The sequence below is a fragment of the Abramis brama genome (assembly GCF_963993115.1).
Source record: "Abramis brama genome assembly, chromosome: 9".
NCBI classification, from domain to species: Eukaryota; Metazoa; Chordata; class Actinopteri; order Cypriniformes; family Leuciscidae; genus Abramis; species Abramis brama.
In genome coordinates this window covers 37291892-37304028 of record NC_139971.1, presented here as the reverse complement: position 1 = coordinate 37304028, position 12137 = coordinate 37291892, and the positions used below count along the sequence as shown (strand labels likewise).

Genomic DNA, 12137 nt, shown 5'->3' with positions numbered 1-12137 from the left:
ACAGGTAGCTGCGAGCGAGCGCCTGGCATACTCTCATAGGTTAACTCTGCTTGTACAGTGGAATCCTGCTCGCGCGCAGCGGGCTTCTGCTCGCGGAATGCTGTTTTGCTCGCGCAGTGGATTTCTGCTCGCTCAGCTGATTTCTGCTCCCTCGAGTCTACATGACTTTTGACAATTTGGGGGCGGAAACCAAGGAGGGCACTGACCCTCTTATGATTGGTCACTTTCATCATGGAAAATCTTGGGAAATCCTAACCCCGCCCACCTTCTGACGCAGCGCGCGTCACTCAGCTCGCTCTGCTACTCCGGTTATCTCTGTGTATATTTTAGGCAACGAAATATGTGATAAAACACCATACTAACTATTTTCGTTTTCATTTAAAGAAATCTTAAACATGACAGCCACACAAATGTGGTTCATGCAACGCGTATTGATTATATTCACTGCACATAACGTTTGCCTATTTATAAAACAAAACAAAATATAAAACACAAACCTGCCTCTTTTCGTTTTAAATATAATATAAAAACATTAAACATTTTAATATGGCCCAGGCAATATGTGCATTTGTACTAAACAACAGATTTTGCAGTAAACAACATTACAGTTTTTAAATTTTTAAATACAATTATTACAATTTAAAATGACAAAACTCAACCCAGTCTCTTTTTGTTAAATTTCAGTTTGATCAATATTAGCCATGATAAAAGTATAAGTAAAAGGTATAAGAAGCTATACAAATAAAGCAAACAATTCAGTCAAACATACAAAGTCAGCGCTCTAGTCTAACCATACAACGATGACCGGGCGCTCGGCGCTCATGTACCCCGCCTGGAACAGCCTTTCCTCGGCTATAGTCGTTCTGACGTTCGCCGCTTTCTCTGGCGTCTCTGTAGTGGTTAAACATGAGATATAATTCGTCTTGTGTATATCTAACGGGCGATTTTTGGTCTCGTGAATCTATTCCCTGGCCAATCGTTTTGGCTGAGGGGAAGTTTCATAACTTTATAAGCTATTTAACATTACCGTTGTATGGTTAGACTAGAGCGCTGACTTTGTGTGTTTGACTGAATTGTTTGCTTTATTTGTATAGCTTCTTATACCTTTTACTTATACTTTTATAATATATAATATAATATAATATAATACTTTTATATTGATAAAACTGAAATTTAACAAAAAGAGACTGGGTTGAGTTTTGTCATTTTAAATTGTAATAATTGTATTTAAAAATTTAAAAACTGTAATGTTGTTTACTGCAAAAATCTGTTGTTTAGTACAAATGCACATATTGCCTGGGCCATATTAAAATGTTTAATGTTTTTATATTATATTTAAAACGAAAAGAGGCAGGTTTGTGTTTTATATATATATATTTTTTTATAAATAGGCAAACGTTATGTGCAGTGAATATAATCAATACGCGTTGCATGAACCACATTTGTGTGGCTGTCATGTTTAAGATTTCTTTAAATGAAAACGAAAATAGTTAGTATGGTGTTTTATCACATATTTCGTTGCCTAAAATATACACAGAGATAACCGGAGTAGCAGAGCGAGCTGAGTGACGCGCGCTGCGTCAGAAGGTGGGCGGGGTTAGGATTTCCCAAGATTTTCCATGATGAAAGTGACCAATCATAAGAGGGTCAGTGCCCTCCTTGGTTTCCGCCCCCAAATTGTCAAAAGTCATGTAGACTCGAGGGAGCAGAAATCAGCTGAGCAAGCAGAAATCCACTGCGCGAGCAAAACAGCATTCCGCGAGCAGAAGCCCGCTGCGCGCGAGCAGGATTCCACTGTACAAGCAGAGTTAACCTATGAGAGTATGCCAGGCGCTCGCTCGCAGCTACCTGTACACCTCTCGGTTGTTGAATTTGTGCGCGAGTACTTTTATCATGCCAGCTGAAGGTTCATTTTTGCGCGTGTGAAATAACATAATGTGCTCGTGAGCATGTCTTACACGCTCATAACTTTTGACTAAAAAATAACGCCATAGCTGTCTGTCACTCTGAGCTGATCCCTCATAGAAGTGTCTGCCTGTGTGCTATTTAAGTCATGAGATCAGGTCTAAAGAAACATATGGCGGAGTGAAACCGGTTCCTGTCAGCAGTTTCTAGCACCTCTGTGTTGGCCAGGAGAACTTTATGAGCAGAATGGGCCTCCTGTTTTTTTTCTGTGTGGTGTTAAAGCTTGGTATTTTGTTGAGGTCACAACAAACAGCGAATGATGTTTTGAAGTTTTTTGTCTTTCATGTGGCCACAAGTTTAAGATGGACGAAAGTGTGCTCAGAAAGAGAATTTGCGGTACATGTTCTTGGAGAACTACTAAGAAAATAAGCTTATGTTTTAAATAGTAAGTTCAGACCTTCGTATATTATTGTTTTTGATTTAAAAGACCTCCAAAGAAAGAAAGAAAAGAAAATCTTACACTTGTTGTTCAAGAAAACCATATGCCATGTTAACCTAAGGGAATGCAAATTCATTGTGACACATTTTTAGAAAGCCTTGAATAATGTCAGCAATGTTGTTGTTTTTAAACCTTAATGCTGTTGCCTCTTTTGGAATAAAACAACCTCGTCTGACTAAAATTACCAGCATGTGGAATGTGGGAAAACGTTTGTCACACAAAAGGCATTGCGTGTCAGAGACTAGGGCAGGTGAGGAGCTTTACTGTGTGGCAACTGCTGTAATAAAACAATGGAGCCAAACGAGCACAAGCCGTCAATGTCTGCCTGTCAGACAGATGCTCCGCTCAAGGGACATTAGTCTGCTAAAGCACGTATCTGTAATCTTATGGAACTGTGGGAAGTTTAGGAGACAATGGATTAACAGTTGTGTTCAAATCTCACATACAAATAAGTTTGCTTTTCAGTTGTTTTGAGCAAATTTAGACCTTTTTATTGTTCAAGACAAGCTAAATTAAATAAAACTAAATGAACACTCATGTATATGTTCTGACAACATTGTGTAATGCATTTTTGCTTCTCAGGTAAATGTATCTTGTTTTAAAGATGTTTGAATATTTGCTCAACAAGACAAGGAATAGGACTGTTGTGCAGTGTAATATCTTCACCATGTGGTCACTTACAATGTGTGTAATCTGAGATTAAATCGATTAATTGCAAATGTAAGACTTTTTTGTTCCTTTAAGTGAACCTTTCAGTCCTTTGCACATGACAGCGCCAGAGCTTTCATAACCTGTTTTTTGAGTTTGACTGTTGCTGTCATTGAGTATTTGCACTCTCATATGCATAAGGGAACTTAATGTGCTTTCGGGGCTGCAGAATGAGACGGCTGTTGAGGTGTGAGGAGTGTGTGGAGGTGTGAACAGGTGTCTGGGTTCACTGGAGTGTAGGAATGGAAGCTTCTCCAGGTGCACAGCTGCAGGGAGGGGCACTGCTGACACAAAGACACATATATATCCTTGGGGGAAGTGTGTTTATGCAAGCATGTAGCTGTGTGTAGGTCAGTGTGTAGGGGTGTGTGTAGGGGGGGGAGGGGTGTGTGTAGGGGGGGGGGGGGGGGGGGTGTGTGTGTGTGTGTGTGTGGGTGGGTGGTTGGCTAAGGCAGGTGGCTATGCATGCACTGCAAAAAATAAAATAAAATAAAAATAATTGCCTTATTTTCCAGAACAAATGTCTAAACATTCTTATAATAAATATTTGAAAAGAAAAATTGTACAATAATATAATAAGACTTGCTTTCAGGAAATATGTCTTGAATTAAATCGATTATTAACTGTCTAATTAATGTGATTAGTTGTTTCAAGAATAAATGCAACAAAATGTAGTGAGGTTTCCTTTATAAAATTAGAAAAACAAGTTTAACAAAAATATATACAAGTTATTTTTTATTTTTTGCAATTTGTGAAGGCTGGGTTGAAAACAGTGAGACGGAGGCAGTTGTATTTGTCTGGTGTGAATATCTGACCTTTTCCCAGTACTGTTCAAATCAGTTCATAATTAAACAGCGAGTTATTTGCAAACTGGCCGTTCATCTGTTTTATTGGAAGCCCGATGCAAATGCCAAACCTGTTTTTCTCACAGACCTCATCCATCATAATTTGGGAAGGGTTACGATTAAACAAGCGCTCTCATTGAAAACACTTACAACCTTCCAGTTGCTGTAAGACAATGCGCCAACAGCAAAGGTCAGAGCTGCGCTCACATGCACACACATACTGACCCGAGAGAGCAAAGATAGCAGCGAATGGTGTGAAGGAATAGTTCACGCAAACATGAAAATTATGCCATTATTTATTCCATATAATCATATTTACATTATAAAAATAATCCATTTGCACACTGCAAATCTTTTGAAGTTACAAAACCGCTTTTGATGGAGATTTAAGTCACTGTTCACTCGTATATCAAAATGTTCATTATAAACAAAGCATTTATTTAATAAAGCTCCAAAAACGTCTCATTTTGATATTGATCTGTGACGTCACATGGCCAAATACATGACTGCTAGAGATGCGCGGATGGGCTATTATTTCATCCGCAACCGCATCACAAAACTCATCATCCGTCCGCCATCCATCCGCACCACGTTTTTGACCACTTTTCAAAACAGCACCCGCCCGCCATCCGCTGATTGCTGTATACATAATATTTTCCATTTGATTGGTTCAACCGCCCGCCACCCGCCCGAATTGAATTAAACTATTATTTTTCGTCACGTCATCCGCCCGATCTGCGGTTTATCCGCGGAGTCCGCGGAGTCCGCGTCTGTAACTGCCAACCGCGCATCTCTAATGACTGCCACCAGAGCAAGACATCGACAAATAGTTCTACATCTCACCATAAGCTCCGCCCTCTGCTTAAAGGGGTGGTATAATGCCCTTTTCACAAGATGCAAAATAAGTCTTTGATGTAGAGTGTGTGTGTGTGAAGTTTTAGCTCAAAATACCCCACAGATATTTTTATATAGCATGCTAAAGTTGTCACTTTTTGAGGCTGAGCAAAAACGCACCGTTTTGTGTCTGTTCCTTTAAATGCAAATGAGCTGCTGCTCCCGGCACAGACGGCGGAACTTCAACACCTTGTATCCTTTTACCTCACACACACATGCACTGAAAATTTCAAAAACTTTTAGTCAGACAATGATGGAGAGACTCAAGAAGAAGTGACAACATGTAGAAGCAACAGGACATTTCTGAATGGTTAGTTGATGAATTTATGTGTAGTTATCTTCTAGTCATTGATTAGCATATTCTGTCTTGATAATCTATAAATCGCGTTCCCGGGGCGGCTTTATGTAAATTTTAGGGTTTGTGATGTCACTAACCTGGGAGGAAGCTCCTGTAGTCCCTACCAGACGTTTGTTGTAGTCCTTAAAAAACGATTTCTTTAAAAGAAAATATCTCCCTTTGCTTTAAACTTTGAGCATTGTAACTTTGCAGATGTTGTTTATGCTCAAACAGCAACATTACACACTAACTAAAGTTAGAAAAGTGAAATCATAATCAACCACCCCTTTAACTGCTGACATTTGCTGGATGTGAGCGTCACGTCAAAAGCATATAGAACTCATTATAATCACTGTCACCGTCTACACTGGATACAGAATACAGAAGCGCACTTCTGAGTCTGTCGACAACAGGACAAATGGAAGTGTGAAAGAACGTTCGCTTTGACACGTCCAGTTGAAATATCTTGTTTGTGTCTCTGTACAGATTTCAGAAGGATCTCAGCGTCGGAAACAGCAAGTGGATGGTTTATTTTAATGGCATCATGGATCACGTCTGAGGATATGTTTGTTCGGAGCATTTGACAGCAGATTGTTTTGTAAAGAAGGTATAGTGTAATGGAAAATTTTGTTGAAAGATGAAGCAGTCAGCTGTATTGAATCTGACAGCAGCTGCATCAAATGATTGATTTAATGCTTTGTAAATTAAGGGTTTTCCACATATATGCACAAACTTTATTAACATTTTAAGTGAACCTCAAAGAACATATTTAAATAAAAAAAAAAAAAAAAAATCATGTCATGACCACTTTAAATTTCATTCCATTCATCAAACAAAGCTATAATATCAAAATATAGTGTCATATGGTGATTGTCCTTTTAATAGTGTTGTTTTTTTTTTTTGGAGATTGACAGGTCAATAATCACTGCACACTGTATGGATAAAGCAGCATGAATATTATTAAAAATATCTTCTTTTGAGTTCTAGAGAAGAGTGGAAGTCATATGGGTTTGAAATTAGATGTAAAGTAAATATTGATAAAATTGGGTAAATCTCTCTTAGTTGTTATTTAAAGCACAGATGGCCAATTGTCCTGACATCACAGAAGATTTTTGAAGTTAATGATCCTGTAACACCAGCAAGTAAATGTGACTGCCTTAATGCTCGTTTCACTAATATTCCTTCCCTTATTTTAATGTAAACTTCAGGCACTGAGCCAGACACACGCCCTAACCTCTGGCTGTCCTTGAGACACACATTCATCATTCTCTCATCCAATGAATTTTAACAACATTTTTCACCTTTTTTCTATTTCCATCCCCCATGCCTGTGGTCTCTCATGCCGTGTTTAGACTCAGCTGGATTTATCTTTTGTTATTATCTTCCAAAACTCCAATTACTGTATGTCCTGTGGAGAAACAAAGCTTTAGCGCACAGGCAGAAGAGCTGAAAACTACAATGCATGACAATATCCTCAGGATTGCTCAGAGCACAAAGACGGCTCAGCAAAATTAGTTCTCTGACAAATGAGCATAAGACGGCTAAGCTTCAGGGCTGCCTCTAGCTCAGAGGGACAGGAGAATATTATACTAAAGACTCTTAAAGGGACAGTTCACCCCAAAATTAAAAAATCAGTCACTATTTACTCACCCTCATTCTGTTCTAAACCTTTATGAAACTTTCTTTCTTCCATGAAATACAAAAACCAAATATCCTTATCACAAAGAAAATAATCATAAAAGTGGTCCATAAAACCTGTGAACTATATTAGTAGAGAACCATATGATAGCTATGTGTGAAGAAGAGACCCCCCCCCCCAATCAGTTGATTCAAGTTCTCAAGCTAAACTCACTGAAGATTTTCAATGCATATGCATAACAATTTCAATTTCTGTAGTATTATTTACTTGATCTGTGTTGCTTCAGAAAGTTTGTTGGTGACACTTTACTTAAAGCTTTTATGTGTAATGCATTATAAATGTATTCATAAAGCACGTTATAATGCATTTTATCTTTTCATAAATAATTATAACCAAAGTTAAAATGCATTTTAATATTTGCAGATTCCTTGTTACATCATTGGTTGTTTGCCATGTGTTTTAATGCATTATAGGTGTATTATAATATTAAAATATGAATTTAAGGTGAATAGATAAATATTAAAATGTATTACAACTGTGGTTATAATTATTCATGAGAGCATACAAGACATAATTAATGCATTAAAAATATTTTTATATATATTAAAAAGGCTGTGATTCATATGGAACCATAATTTGCAACAAATGTATGCCAACCGCATGCCTGACCTGTTGACAAGTCATTCTAATCACTCTTTAATAGAATACAACAAGCAGGGATGGTTCTTACCAGCACAAGAAAGTAACAGAGGGCTGTAGAACAGGCCAATGGACAAATGAGAATGAAAAATTCTATTAGCCCAGGTCAAAAAAGTGACCAGTCCTGGAAGTAAAGGTTGTATGCAAATCAGCATTCAGGCAGGAAGATAATATGACGGCCTACATTGCACATTTCAAGAATGTCAGAATCTATTAGAAGTGGGAAGCTAATTACCACAGACTCTGAGGTTGATTAAAAGAAATCACCAAGCAGCAGCATAGCGCATTATGCTAATGATCACTCATTTAGATGTGTCATGGTCTGCAGTTTTAAGAGGATTTGGGTAAGTGTGCTTCAGTCGAACATCATGTTCTGTTTGGAGGCTCATTCAAGATGATATATCCAAGATGATAAGTGAATATTAATGGTGTTGTTTACTGTATGTAGCCTATGTATAACCAGTTGTACAAATACAGATAATAAGTACAAAGAAATATAGCAGGAGATATATATATATATATATATACACACAACAGTTCTTGAATCTGATACTCCCCCAGTATCAGCACTGAAACCATTTCACCGTTTGTATCACTTCGCTTGCATCATTTCTCACAGAGAGTGTAATGGCGGACGAGCAAACCACCATACTTTTACAAATACTACTGTTGTTGTGTCACAGAATGTAGTTTTAAGAGTTTTTCTAGGCGAGAATGTAGTTATTTAGACCTCAAATATAAATATAGTGCATATTTGACAATTTGTTTAGACGATTTTTGGAGATTGAGCTCCAGACCGTCAGCGGCTGTTCAGCGCTCATGTACCCGCAGAGAGCAGCTTCGTCTCGGCTCTTATGTAGTGTTTAAACATGAGGTATAATTTATTTTGGGTATATCAAAATGGGCAATTTTTGGTCTTAATCATCTATTACTTGTTCCAGAGCAATCGATTTGGCTAAGGGCTACAAGTATGATATTGCTCATATACTGTATGGCCACTACTATACTGTATATACTCACATTATATAGGCCTACATTATATATCAGTACTAGAAACCAAAAATTTAGATTTTTGACCAACAAAATGCAAAATCAATAACATACATAGCAGCAGCAAAGGATAAATGTAAATTTTGTTCAAATTTGTAAATGCATACATTTTGTAAATGTTTTCAATATTTAAAAAAATAACAGCTTTTATTATTTTCATTTAGCATTGTCTTTCAGAACAGACGTGTGACCCACTTGAGGTCCACTGATGTACTGTAGAAAACATGGTCCTACTTAGTCAGATGTTCAGATTGCATTTGCAATATTCATCTGTTGTTAAGAAGGCAATAAATCATCCATCTAATCTAAATAACCTTTTCATCATAGTATACTTGCTTATTTTACGAACATGCATCACCACATGACATGATCTTACGGGATGAACTGCCAGAATATTTGTCATTAAGGAAGCTAAATTAGCCTTGAAATATTCCAATGCGAACGAAGCCAATCATCTGCAACTTTGACACTTACACAAAAAGAAAGACAGAAAGAAATCAGCACCATTCAAGTTTCGCCCTAAAGGCATTACGAATCACACAAAAGGGAAAAGTAAAGGACTGTCCAATCTACGTTCCAGTGGCTTTTCAAACAGAAGTGTGTTGTAAGTAATGCATTTAGTGCTAAATACTTGTACATGATGTGTGTTCATGTATTTCAACATCATTCATTAAGTTAGTTATTCACCTTAGAAATTACATACTAATGTCCTTAAAGGCACACTGCTCAATTTTATCATACAGTGTTTCGTCAATCACAGGTGCCTGATATTATGAAACGAATAGTATTAATAAGAATAGAATAGTAATAATATACAAAGCGGAAAAAGATGGCATTAATCAAATATTTAAAATATAGGCTACTGTATGTGTGTTGTTTCTACATTCATTTGGAGATTAAATGTGAAATTATTACCATACCTAGAGATTGGCATGGAGTACTTTCCATAAGATCATCTCTCAATGCAAATCAAACCAGCTATTAGGCTAACTGAAATAAAACCATGCCAATCTCTAGGTATGGTGAAGGCTATGTGATGATGTGGGGCTATTTTAATTCCAAAGGCCAAGGGAACTTTATCAGGATGCATAGTATCCTGGATCCATGAAGTAACTGGCCTTTAAAAATAAAAATCTGCCTGCCTCTATGGGAATTTAACATAGGGGTGTCCAGACTTATGCACCCTGTATTTTAAGGAAGAACATTTATTTATTTACGATACATTATTCATTCACAAAGAAAATTGGTGTCCTTAAAGGTTGGATTTTTCCAATTTTTTTTAATTAAGGCATTAAGTTCAATTTCCAAAAGATGATTTTTTATTCCTCTTTTTAGTCAACTTTAGCATGGGTGTCTAAACTTATGCATAGCACTGTATATATATATATATACATACATATATATATATATATATATATATATATATTAGGGCTGTGAAATGATTAATCGCGATTAATCGCATCCAAAATAAAAGTTTGTGTTATGTGTGTGTACTGTCCATAATTATTTTGTATATACATAAATATACACATGCATGTATATATTTAAGAAATATTTGCTTAAATATACTGTATATATATTATATATAATTTGTATTATAAATAAATATAAATATTTTATATATAAATAACACATTTTTCTTAAATATTTGCATGCATGTGTGTGTATTTATATATACAAAATAATTATGCACAGTACACACACATATATTATGTGAACACAAGCTTTTATTTTGGATGCGATTAATCGCGATTAATCATTTCACAGCCCTAATATATATATGTGATATATATACACATACATACATATAGTACATTGAAAAAACAAAATTAACTAATTAATACAATTAGTTAATTATATATACATATATATATATATAATTAACTATACATAATTATATATACATATATATTTCTCAGTTAATATGAGGTCATAAAGTCTTCACACATAATATAATCATAACATAATTGCAAAAAGTTGCTTAAATTTTAATTTTTAGAAGAAATAAAAGTATTTTGAAGTACCCTAACATGTTTTATGTCTCCACATTAAGCAATACGTCATATATCAGGACAAACATTATATAAACAGTGGGGTAACAATATACTGAAGTAAGCATGTAACTCACTAAAGAATTAAATGTGATACTTTTTTAAAGCCCTGAAGGAGGTAAACAGTCAAGAGTCAGAGGAAGTCATGAGCTAAAGGCCCCCACACAAGGATACAATCAGTTAGCTATCAGCAATTCTGAACACACATTGTATGCACTTCACACCCATTGTGTTTACTCTGGTTAGTCAATAACGAATGAAGAATAGCAAAGCTTTCCCCTTCATTTGATAATGCAAATAAATACTGTTTGGCAGAGATATTCCAGTTCCATATGAAACTATACACACACACAAGTGTTCACATGCCATGGCCGCACAAACATTTATACTGTATGCATAGTGCACACATGCACACTACAATGATTAAGAACAAACAGGGCCTTAAATAAATAAAACATAAATAATTTCTGTGTATTTGAACCACATTCGATATTTGGATATTCACTTCCTCTATATGGAGTCCTGTTTTCATCCGCAAAGACGCCGGAACGGGGGACTTTGTTTAGGTTTTTCAACCCTGTAGGGGTTAATCCACTGACTGAAAAGAATCACTTACCACTCTGCCTGCTTCCTTGGCCTTTCACGATGCCCCCTCAGTAATCCCATAATACCCATGCCTTTCATCACGAGTCCTGTACTGTGTGCTGTCTCAAAGAAAGGGATGAGGGAGGGGAAGAGAAAGCAAAACATATCTTGAAGAGGTAGTGTGTTGGGCAATTTGACATGCATACCCCCTTTTTTATATTTGCTCATTCCACAAGACTGGAGCAATTTCCCTTCCGGGGACTCGACCTTATGGACTCAAAGTGCAACAAAGAGAGCAACTGGGGAGTGGATTTCTCAACCACAGATTGCTTCCTTACGCTCCGAGTCAGACTATGTGCGTACAGAAAAAGAGTGACAAATTATTACAATCGGATACCAACATAAAGCACTGTATCACTCAATTAGGAAATCCATTATCATGTTTGCTTGTGCAATCCATCAAGTTACTTTAGAGGACAGAGAGAGAGAGAATGGAAAATCATTTCCTCTATGAACTAGAGATTGCTTTTATGACCAATACCTATTCAGATGACTTTCTAAATGTAAATATCTGATAACCACAACCTGATGAGTGTTTTTGTCACAATAATAATTTAATGACCACTGTACAACTGTACAAAAGTAGAAACCTAATATGAAGAATTAAAATGCTGCTAATAGTACTACTACCAATTTAACAGATTTTAAATAATTGTTTAATTTATTATTGTTTAAAAATAAAATAAATAAATAATCATTATACTACAAAAATAAAAACACTATAACACTATTACAATTTTAAAATATAATTATTATTATTAATTACAACAGATTATTATTTGTCAAAAATCAGTAATAATAATAATAATTAATCAGGGCTCTAAAAGTATTATTAATAACAACAATAATAATTATATATTGTTTT

At 35.9% G+C, this 12137-nt stretch overlaps 1 protein-coding gene across 1 annotated transcript in view; it reads right to left on the bottom strand.

The window, feature by feature from the left end:
* Positions 1-6596, bottom strand: part of rgma (repulsive guidance molecule BMP co-receptor a) — a 57731-nt gene extending 51135 nt beyond the window's left edge. The window contains exon 1 of the mRNA XM_084124485.1: positions 6490-6596. The gene's annotated coding sequence lies outside the window, so the exon portion shown is untranslated. The remainder of the gene's footprint in view (positions 1-6489) is intronic.
* Between the last annotated feature and the right edge of the window lie 5541 nt (positions 6597-12137).